This window comes from Leiobunum rupestre, chromosome 1 (assembly GCF_980474605.1).
Source record: "Leiobunum rupestre chromosome 1, qqLeiRupe1.1.hap1, whole genome shotgun sequence".
Lineage (NCBI taxonomy): Eukaryota > Metazoa > Arthropoda > Arachnida > Opiliones > Sclerosomatidae > Leiobunum > Leiobunum rupestre.
Window position 1 is genome coordinate 44,176,214 of NC_143384.1, and position 11,815 is coordinate 44,188,028.

An 11,815-nucleotide genomic window follows, 5' to 3' on the forward strand; every position below is an offset into this window, starting at 1 on the left:
AATAGGTAATAAAGTCTTTTTTTATTAATGAATTTATGAAGGCCTAATCTGGTTTTTTTAAAGGTTAAATCTTGTTTTAGCGCAGTCAGCCGAGATAAGAGGGTTAAAGGGTAGACCCTGTGGGTGGTCCACTTTGTTAGTTTTTTTGTTATTTATTTACGGGTATTATTAACGACCTATATATAGCTGTGTTAATGCAAAGACGATAATTTAACGTTAATTGCTTTAAGAGCTGGTGGTTAGTCAAGTGGCTCTCTGTGCTTTGTTGATGGTAAGGTTTTTGCTTCTTGTAAATATATTTGGTGTGGATATTTGGATATCTACGATTTCTAACGCAGTCAATGATTTCCTGGGTGTGCGAGTCATTATATGATATTGGAAATTGGACGGCATTGGTCTTTTCCATGCGGTATGTGTCACAACGTCAACTGGAAGTCTACGAGTGTTGAAATAAAATGAGCGTTAAAGATGCGGCAAGTATTTCGTAAGCGAGAAAAATACAATTACCATCTGCTTAGTATTATATTCAACTGATAAACATGTACTGTAAAAAGGGTTAAATTCAATTGTGCATTGTTTTAGTAAGTCTAACTCGCTGTTGTAACTACTTAATTTATATTCTGAATAAATTAAACTCGATTGTTTCGTCTCAATTATTTAAATTAAAATTAAAATTTTATACCGGGCAGGGTTTGAACCGAGAATACGTTTTTCGTAAATAACTCTGAATTGCGGAGATATCTTTGGGGGTCGTGTCGAGAAATTAGTACCACTAGGGACCATTCTTCCAAGGAGAGGTATATTTTGGCTTGCCAACTTGTTTATATTATGCTATGAATGCTGATAAACTTGGTAAATCGTTATATCTCAGATATATAAGGTTTTACCTTTGATATTAGACTTAGTTTAATTGAAATTTCCAAGGTTAAAGAAATTTAAATAATTTCTATTGAAATTTAACACATGTGAAACATAACTGAATTTTTTTTACTCATTTCGGATGTCTTATAGAAGAATAAAATAAAGAGAAATAGCGTCAGTATTAAAATGCGCCTAATACAAACGAAATTATAAAATAGCGTTTTTCTCAAATTCATCGAAATCGAGTTATAAGGTTTTACCTTTTGACAGCCGTGCGGCTGCGGAAAGTCCAACGAGATTGAGCAGAAAGTACATCTGCGGGGAGGGAGTTCCAAGTTTGGATAGCACGGAAAGCAAGGTGCCATTGACGTTGTTTGGTCCGGGCCCGTGGTTTGAATATTTTTGCTGCATGACCCCTGGTCTTGCGAAGAGTGTCTAATTTGAAGAAAGCGGACAACTGGAGAGTAGACTGACCCGACCACATGCTCCAGATACACACCAGGTCATTAATCGCGTGTCTGAGAAGCGGGGAGTCCAGCTTGAGGGCCTCATTCATCGCAACCGGAGGAAGGCACTCTAGGCCCTTAGTGAGTTTAGTAAAACGGTTGTGGGCTTTTGTAAGGTTGTCCCGGTCACCTTGAAGGGGTGGGCTCCACACTTCGGATCCAAAGTTGATATAGGGCAAGACCAGGGAGTTGTACAAGGTACGTATCAGCCGTGGGGAGCGAAAATAAAGAACGACGTGTCAAGCCGGTGATAGAATTAATCTTTTTAACAGCTTTTGTGCAGTGGTGACTGAAGTTAAGGGAGGACTCCACCCAAACTCCGAGATCGCGCACCGGAGAATCACTGGTCGAGATAGTAGAACCACCCAAAAAGTACGAAGCACAGGGATTAGAACGCCCAAGGTGGTTCACTCCACATTTAGAGACATTAAATTTCATTTTGTGAGCTATAGCCCAGCCTGGAGGTCTTGATTAAGGCGCTGTTGATCTAATGAGGTGGAAACCTGGTTTGCTAATTTTGAGTCGTTGGCAAATAAGTAGAGTCGAGAGTGCTGGACCACCTGCGGCATGGAATTGATGAAAACGGTGAAAAGGATCGGACAAAGCACACTCCCCTGGGGAACCCCTGTGAGAGGAGTTTGTGGTGGTGAAGCATACCCTTGAAGGACAACAGAAGTAATTTGCGCAGTGAGGTCAGCTTCAAATTTGCGCTTAAAGTTCCGACTAGCGTTAGTTACGGCATTCCTGGCATTTTTGTACGCAGCGTAGTCCTTTTCAACCCGAGATTGGGAGTACCCACGGCGTTTAGAACGCACGTACTGCGCCGAGGTAGTGGTTTTAAAATGGAAGGATTTCTGGAAGCGTGCAGAGAAATGAGCCGCACGAAGAGGAACAAAACGCTGAATACCGTCATGAAGGATGGCCGAAAAACGGGACCAGCAGAATTCAACATCGCCAGAGCCAAATTCAGCTAGCCAGTCGATCTGGGAGATAAAGGTACCGAACGAGTCGTAGTCCCCTCTGAAGAAGTCACGACATTGGCGGTGAGGTACCGTTGGTGTTGGGCAGGCGATGCATAAGAGAATGACATTGTGGTCACTTTTACCCAGTGGAGGGAGCTGTTTGACATCGTAGACAAGGTGTTCTTCAATAGAGAAGACAAGGTCCAGTGTACTAGGGTGCTGGAAGACATATCCCAAACGGGTGTGACAGTAGATGGACTGTGTTAAGTTGGCGTCAGTGACCATTTCGAAAAAACGCTTAGTGGCGGCATCAGCTGGGGGAACAATGCGTCCTAAGGACCAGTTTACGTAGGGATAGTTAAAGTCCCCCAGCAGTATTAACTCCGAGCGAAGAGTTGCATTGAAGCGTAGAGTGACTTGTAGGACGTCTAGCAGTTTAGTGTGGTTGTCAAAGGAGGGAGACCGGTAAAGAAGGCAGAACAGGAACGAACGTCCCGGGATGGAACATTGAACAATCAGGAAATCCAGCCCGTACTGGAAGGAGATGGTGACTGAGTCAGATGGTGCTGCAGCACAGTGCAGGAAGTAGGAAACATGAGAGCGACACCCCCTCCCTTTTGGGAGCCAGAGCGGTCCCGGCGGAATATAGTAAACTGTGCCAGCCTCAGTTCGCCATCAAAGACCTCAGGTTTGAGACCAGTTTCCGTGAGAGCAACTATGTCGACGTGGTTGGTGTAGATTATAGACGCAAGTTCCGACGTCTTGTTGGTGGTTAGAGTACAAGGGTTGGTCAGCAGAAGCAAAAGCGGTTGACGTCGGGAAGAGTCACTCAGTGAGTTGGGAATAAACAGCCCCGCAAGGGGGTTCAGACAAGAAGATTGAGGAGTATTAGCAGTATTTACAGGAACCGCAGGAAGACAACCATCCTGAGTCGAATCAATTGCCGCGACAAGAACATTATCATGCTTGGACGAATCCACAGGGTTAGTTAGAGTTTCCGGGCAATTTAGTAAAGTTGGCAAAAATGATAGCTCACCTCGCTTTTCACATGTACGGAGGCTTCGAGCGTTTAAAAGCAGATAGTTTGAGGAAGGGAAAGGCGCAGGAGGAAGGTTACCCATCGGGTGTGAATGTGGCGCCAGAATGGTTGTTTGAGTAAATGAATGTGGCCCAGGAATGGTTATTTGAGTAAACGAATGTAGTGCAGGAATGGTTGTTTGAGTAGATGAATGTGATGCAGGAATTGTTGTTGGAGTAAAAGAATGTGGCGCCGGTATGGTTTTTTGAGGAAATGCTTGTCAGTATTGTTGAGGGGGGCATTGTTGCCCTGAGTTCGACGATGCCGACGGGAGTGAGTAATGTTCATGCCCCAAGGGTACAAAATTTGGGGAAATAGTTGAGCAGTAACTGTGTGGTTGACGAATGGTAGGCATGACGAATTGTGGGAGGTTTGATAGGTGTTGAGGATGGTGCGATGCATGATGGGACCATTGGGGACTTGGTGGAAAGTGAGTAGGTGACGAATGTACCCCTAATTTCGTTAAGTCGCCCTTCTAAACGTGCGACGCTCTCGTCCCTCTCGATTCCACTCTTTTCATTTCCGTGGCGCGCTTCGAAAGGGCGCGAATTTCGAATTTCAATATTTTTTCACTCTTTAATGGTTGAGAAAACAGAAATTCCCTTTGTTTAGGTTTAGTAAAAACAAAGGAAACTCATAATTCGGTAAATTATTAAATGAAGAATAATATTTCAGTGATTAATTTTATCTTGTATAAGTAATTCGGTAAATTTTTAAATGGGGTTTAATTTGGTTCGTGATTAATTTTATCTTGTACAAGCCCGTTCTGTGGCTTTTTGTACCTATTTTACTTCTAAATAAATAAATAAATAAATAAATAAATAAATAAAAATAAATAAATAAATAAATAAAAATAAAAACAAATCAATATAAATAAATAAATAGGTGAAATATGTAATTTTTCGGTGAATTTTACGTAAATCTCATTAACGGGAAAAAAGAGGTGATAATTTTCGAGGCTTCAGTCTTGTGCTATAGCATAAGCAACATAATAAGGATAAGTATGACAATTAGATTTACAATGAAACGTATGTGGTCTAAAGTACACAAGACTTTCGCCTAAGCCTGTGACATATCTGGTTTCAGATAGATAGGCGGAATATTAGGCTTCGATGATAAAAAAGCATGTATTTATTATGTTACTTATGGTTATAGTTAGTGAAAAATTTTATATTATTTTTGAATAGCTGGCCTTAATTTAAATTAACTTGATTACTAAATAAACTAATAGATAAGTAATAAGTATTTTTCATAACTTTCATAATAATCAAGAACGCGCTGATTATTACCTTACTAAACGATTCGCTATAAATTCAGATAAAGTACAGAAATCTGAAATTCTCAGGGTAGGTGTGTAACCGGCGAGTGGTTCTCGCCCGGGGTGGTTTGACTAGTTTGAGGGAGTGACCCTTGTTTCGAGAACCGGAGTCAAGGGAAAAATAGTCCGAAAAGCCCAGAACCAGATTCTTATGAAAAAATTTGTGAAGTAAGCTTAAATTGTTGAGTTTATGACGAATCATGACTGGTTGAATATTTAGAGCCTTTGCTCGAGCGGGGGCGGAGTGGGCCGAGACTTTGTTAGCCAATTTAGTAAATTGGCTCTGGGCTTTTTGGAGCTAATGTGGGTCAGTCTCCAAGTATGGAGACCATACTGGAGAACAATAGTCGAAAATGGGAAGTGCTAGGGAGTTGTAAATAGATTTGACCAACACAGGAGAGCAGAAGCGCAAGTTACGGCGGACCAGCCCTGCAGATGAGACCCCATTAAGGACGACCCGTTGCCGCCGGCCACTTAAGTAATCCGCTAACCAAGCCAGGGCATCATCAGTAATTCCCGCAGCATGAAAGGATTCAAGGAGACGCGCATGAGGAATCGAGTTGAAGGCTTTTGAAAAGTCTAAGTAGATAACGTCTACGCTATAACCCTCATCGAGCCACATAGACGAAAAATTAGTGGCCTCCAGGAGATTGGTCAGACATGACGCCGAGAGAAGAAGTTGGTTTTAGCCCCGTGGGTAGAAACCTGATCGTACACAAGGCGTTCACTCAATTTGGGGGTATGATTAAGGTTGCTAATCGGACGGTATTTAGTACGGTCGATACGGGAGCCGGACTTGTGAATGGGCGTGATGTTCGCTTCCTTCCGGGAGGTTGGTAGTTTACAATGGGAGTATGAGCGCGAAATTATTAGGTAAAAGGGAAAGGCAAGAACATCCACAAGCGATTTTATTAAGAAAGGGTGAAGGCCATCCGGACCAGGCGACTTAGTAACTGTTGAAGTAGAGAGGAGTCTGTATAAGTTCCAAGGTTCACAGGAGAATAGAGTTAGTCTCGCTTGAGAAGCAGGGAGGGGTGGAAGTTCAGCTGTAGTCATACCGTATGCGGGTAAGATACCAGGGCCCGGGGTAGTGAAAGTTCCATCCGGCCGCTTAAGCTCGATGATACCCACTCTAGTTATTTCTAAAGACATTACGGTCTATTTCCATAGATCTGAAATAACAATAGCTCCCACAATTGGAATAAAATTACCTGTTTTTCTTTCAGAAATATTAGAAGAATTAATTATAGGTTATTATGGTAAAAATCGGCGGTCATTTCATTTAATAATGGATTTGATAATAAAAAAAAATATTTTTATGGCTAAGCCAAAACGTGTTACCAAACCCGAAAATATGAAATATAAGTAAGAACGCAAGTAAATATTTTCGCACGTAATTGGAAACTAAGATCTACTGTTCTGAAAATTCTGTCCCGCTATGGTTGTTTTTTTAATGACAGTTTTAGTGACTATTGAACCAATTTAAGTTTATTTTACCATTTTTCGTCTGAAATTTATTTTAAGTGAGCAAGTTTATTCAAATAATTCACGGATCGTGACGGTTTTTCGGGGTTTCCACGCCTCATTCAGAAAACGACGAATTGTCGCCCGCGAACAGTGGGTCCATACGGAAAATATTTGTTCAAATACTCTCGTTTAATCCTTTCTTTTGTCGCGATTATCCAGGCGCCTCGAAATCGGGAGAACACTTGTCCCGTTTTTTTTTTGTTCTTCAACGCTCGCGAAATCTGCCCTAGGACGTAGGCTACGGTAACTCCTTCCCTCATTTCATCGGTCTATCGGTATAAAACGCGAAAGCGAGAGACTAGGTTTTCATTACTTCTTCGATTTTCGTCATGAACAGTCTTGAAGAGCTGAGAGGCGAAAATCGATCCTTGAAACGTAAGACGGCCTGCAGAGTTTCGAAGTGAATTTAGAGAATCTTTTAGATCACTATCGGGACCTGTTGTTGCAACTTGCAAGAAGGTTTACGTAACAAGGAAATGGATGACAAAGTCGCCTAGTATAAGAAAACCTTGGAGACGTCCCGCAACGCACTATACGTGGCAGTGTCAGGTTGTTGTGGTGGAAAGCGACCCAAGACCGAGTAATAGGACAAAGGCAAAAACGGCACTTTTCAAGGCCACTCTCATTTTGGTTAAAGATACTTAAAGGCCTAGTTCCACTTGGAATCTGGAAAAAGGGGTTCAGGCGGGTATGTGGCTACCCCTTCTGACCACTCTATTCATCTCGGACGCACGGTGACCATCCCGTCTTGGACATGCATCAGATTTATAGCCCGGTGTACCGGTAAGATTGAAACCACACCACCGGAGGTCCATCATCAAATGCCCTACGTCAGCGTCCACACGCCTGGACAGGTGACAAAACCAGCATGGGTAGTAGAACCCTACTACTTATGGTCGCACTTTCAACGCAAGCCGCTCAACCCAGCAGAAGGTGCAGCAATGGGCCGACCAACACGCCACTTCGCACACAGCCTGCGCCGATGCATTAGCGGCTCCGCTTGCGACCATCTTCCAGCTGTCTTATGACGCCGGTGCTATTCCATGTGATTGGAGTCGGGCTAACGTCACGCCAATACCCAAGGGTGGAGATAAATCCTATCCTACTGAGTACCGCCCAATTGCTCTCCTGTCCCTAGTTCTGAAAGTCGATGAGCATGTCTGTGCGTCTGCCATTTCTACGCATTTCATCCAGCACAATCTAATGAATCCGTTCCAGCACGGCTTCAGGAGTGGCTTCAGCACCGAAACCCAGCTACTTTGCTGCTTCGAATAATGGACCTCTGGCCTTGAGCAGGCTGGCCGTGTAGACATCATCTTCCTTGACCAAGGGCGTATCCAGGATGTTATTTCAGGGGGGGTTTTGAGGGAAAATTTCAAGGGGGAGGGTGCTGACGGAAGTTTCACTGATTTTTATTAGGCACCCCCCTTAAATACGCCCTTGTCCTTTACTTCCACAAAGCATTGGATTCGGTCCCCTACGAGCGTCTCAAGGCCAATCTCCACTCTTATGGGGTCCCGGGTCGTACGCTAAACTGGCTCTCTGCTTACCTTGAAAATAGGGAGTTTCGGGTTGTTCTGCCCGGTGTCACTTCCGATTGGCTCCCAGCATCGCCTGGGGTCCCACAGGGCTCGGTCCGGGGACCTCTACTCTTCATCATCTATATCAATGACATTGGAGACAACGTCGTCTCTAAGATGTATGTCTTGCGGATGATGTAGCCCTCTCCAGGACGCTCTTCTCGTCGCAAGACTGAAACACTCTACAATCTTACCTAGATACAATTACCAAGTGGAGTGAGCAGTGGCTTCCCACGCAGTCGAAGCCAAGCCCTCCGCTTCTCTGCCAGCGTTGGTTTCGCGTGGAGTACCTCCATGACGAGGGTTCTTCATAACTATAAGTGGAACACCATTACTGCGCGCCACCGTATGAAGATGGTGGTCATTGTCAACAGTGCCCTTGCTCCACTTTCGACGGTCATTTCCGATAGGCATCGCCTCCCCCGAGGGAATCGTGTAGCCTCCATGGTCCTCCCGGGTTTCCGTCTCGCCGTTCGGAAACATTCATTTCTCCCCTCCGTCCAGGAGTGGCATTCCCTTCCGAAACACCTGAAGGACATTCCAAGTCGCGTGCAATTCCGGAAGGCGCTTTCCTCGTTCATGGACCCGTACGAGTAATGCTTCCTTGTCTCGACGTGATGGGTTCTTATCCCTTTGTTGAGCTTAAACCGAACTCAAGAACTTGACGCTTCCAATTTTATACGGCTTTCACTTCCCAATTGCACCAGAGAATCAGTTCTTGAAATGACGTCGCGTACGAAGAATTTATGAGAGGTCCGAGAAGGTTTCAGCCTGGTCAGAAGAACCGGTTTTTCAATTAGTACCACACCATTCTTCTATATGCAATCGCCCATTAAAAATTTCAAATCACAAATATAAGGGGCACGTCCTTGAAATGGTAATTCAATGTGACCGAAATCATAAAATTCTTATGTCGTCATCCGAAAAAGTTGGTAAAAATTATTCCGCTAATATCAGTCTGTATTTAGGATTTTTATCAAGTGGAATGTTACAATCACATACAAAAAAATTACCGCACTTTCAAAAATTGGAAATGCAGGTGCTAACTGTCGGATAAGAGGGCACTTATTCGGAACCATTTGTAATGGGCCATGGAGAACTGTAATCCAAACCCCCAGCTTCCGCGAGAGAGGATGGTGAACGTAGTTCGTCATTTCGAAAACGATCATTCTCTCTGCTTCCCCGGTTTTAAATGTAAGGAGCGCGGTTATATCCCCAAAGTGAAAATCATAAAAGATAAAAGAGCCGCGGATATGTTGGAAAAATTTATAAAATCGAGCACGGTATATAAAAATCCTAGTGACTTTACGAACGCACGTGACACTTTTCACGTTGAATCATATAATAATTCATGTCTAATTTATCTCGATAAAAGAATTCGGTATGGAAAAGAGACGTATTTTCCGAGACGGTCGTTAGCTATTTCAACAGTCATATTTTGACCACTTACCCATGAGTATGTCTATGGAGCTTTAGGCTGGGAGCAGCGTTGCCACTCAGAATAGTTATTGAAAAGACAACACAGTGTTTGTATTGTAATTCGAACAGTACTCCTTGTTTTTGCTTGTAATTTGTCAAGCGATGCATAAATGGAGCTTATCATCCACCTATGCCGGATTAGAAAAGCCTATGCCAGATTAATTAAACAGCGTGATAACGTCAAATCATCCAGCTATGCCGGATTAGAAATACCTATGCCAGATTAATTAAACCGCGTGATAACGTCAAATCATCCACCTATGCCGGATTAGAAATACCTATGCCAGATTAATTAAACCGCGTGATAACGTCAAATCATCCACCTATGCCGGATTAGAAATACCTATGCCAGATTAATTAAACCGCGTGATAACGTCAAATCATCCACCTATGCCGGATTAGAAATACCTATGCCAGATTAATTAAACCGCGTGATAACGTCAAATCATCCAACTATGCCGGATTAGAAATACCTATGCCAGATTAATTAAACCGCGTGATAACGTCAAATCATCCACCTATGCTGGATTAGAAATACCTATGCCAGATTAATTAAACCACGTGATAACGTCAAATTATCCAGCTATGCCGGATTAGAAATACCTATGCCAGAAAAGTCCAGAATAAATATCAATATTTATTTAACTAAAAATATCAGAGCTTTGCCAAAATAAATAATCATTGAACTTAAAATATAAGAGCTAAGCCAGATTACATAACATAATAATTAGTTAACTAAAAAGTATAAAAGCTATGCCCGCGTTGATGGAGAACTATATGCATGAAAATACAAAGAGCTATGCCATATTAAATAACTAAAAATATATCCAATTTCATAATGCTATGATTTGTCTCAATTCTTTCTTGTCTTTCCATTCCTTATTTTATTTTCCGCAGTAGAAACTTTTACGGTAGGGAATGGAGCTATGCCGGAACTCTGCCACCTATGCCAACTATGCTTTTTAGGTATTATCCTATTTCAAGAATAATTTAGGATAATTACTGCTAAATTATTGAAAAACGAAGGGTAAAATTACTTTAATTTTTTTTCATTTACTTTGATTTCATTTCCCTCCCATGGGAGTTTCTTATTATTATGAAATTACAATATTTAATTATTTATAGAGTAAACCAAGGCTTAACTATTATTAGGTGTTGTGCATTTTATGTGTTTTCGAACAGATCAAAATGTCTAAATATTTTTATTTATTTATTTATTCAAAATAGAGGATACATAATACGCCTAAGCCAGTGAGGCTTTTGTGTCGTCCTCTAAAAAAAAAAAAAAAAAAAACACACTCACACATTTGTATTATGTAATATATACTGTACAATATAAACAAAGAACACGGTGAAAATGTAACTATCCCTAACCCTATCAATTAGCTTGACACGAAAAGAAACCCTTGATTGACTGTTAAGGAGATCTTGAGGTAGTGAATTCCAGTCGCTTAAAGCTCGAAAAGTAAGACCTTTAATCATTTATGTACTCGTGCAAATTAATATGTGAAAGAATATGCTTTATATTTCACTCATAAATATGCATTGTAGTGCCATACTTATGCTAATATTAGATTTAGTAAGATAACATTATCATAAACCTAAAAACAGTGGAGAAAGCTGGCTATGCAGTGATTAGTGACTCCTCCTGTGGTAGCTCAAAGGGTATCACCATAGATACTACAAATAAGAGATTGCCCGTTAATAAAAACTTTAGAACTTTAGAATGAATTCTAATTTGGCGCTGAGTGATTAAACCACATCATTAAAAATAAAAAATTTATCATTTAAAAATTTTAAGTTGGTCAATGGTGTTGATATCGCTTAGCAGGAGGGATACGGAGGTTAGCGGTACAGAAAAGCGGGCTTTCTCATCTCTATTTTGTACTATCTCTTGGTATTACTTTTGTGAAGAAATTTACTACTGAATTTAAAGAAGAAACACCATTTATTTTCATGATCGTCATTAGGATTGATTGCCGGAGAGCGGGGAAATTAGGATTGCAGGAGAGCGGGGAAATTGGGATTGTCGGAGAGCGGGGAAATTAGGATTGCCGGAGAGCGGGGAAATTAGAACTTCCCGTAAACCCGCTTGGAAATTAGAACTTCCCGTAAAGCAGCGTGGAAATTAGAACTTCCCGTAAAGCAGCCTGGAAATTTGAACTTCCCGTAAAGCAGCTTGGAAATTTGAACTTCCCGTAAAGCAGCTTGGAAATTAGAATTTCCCGTAAAGCTTAGTACTACTGTCTCTACAAACCTTGCCCGTAAAGCAGCTTGGAAATTAGAACTTTCCATAAAGCAGCCTGGAAATTAGAACTTTCTGTAAAGCAGCTTGGAAATTAGAACTTTCCGTAAAGCAGCCTGGAAATTAGAACTTTCCGTAAAGCAGCCTGGAAATTAGAACTTTCCGTAAAGCAGCCTGGAAATTAGAACTTCCCGTAAAGCAGCTTGGAAATTAGAATTTTCATAAACAGGGGAATTTGGATAGGATTTTGGGATTTTTA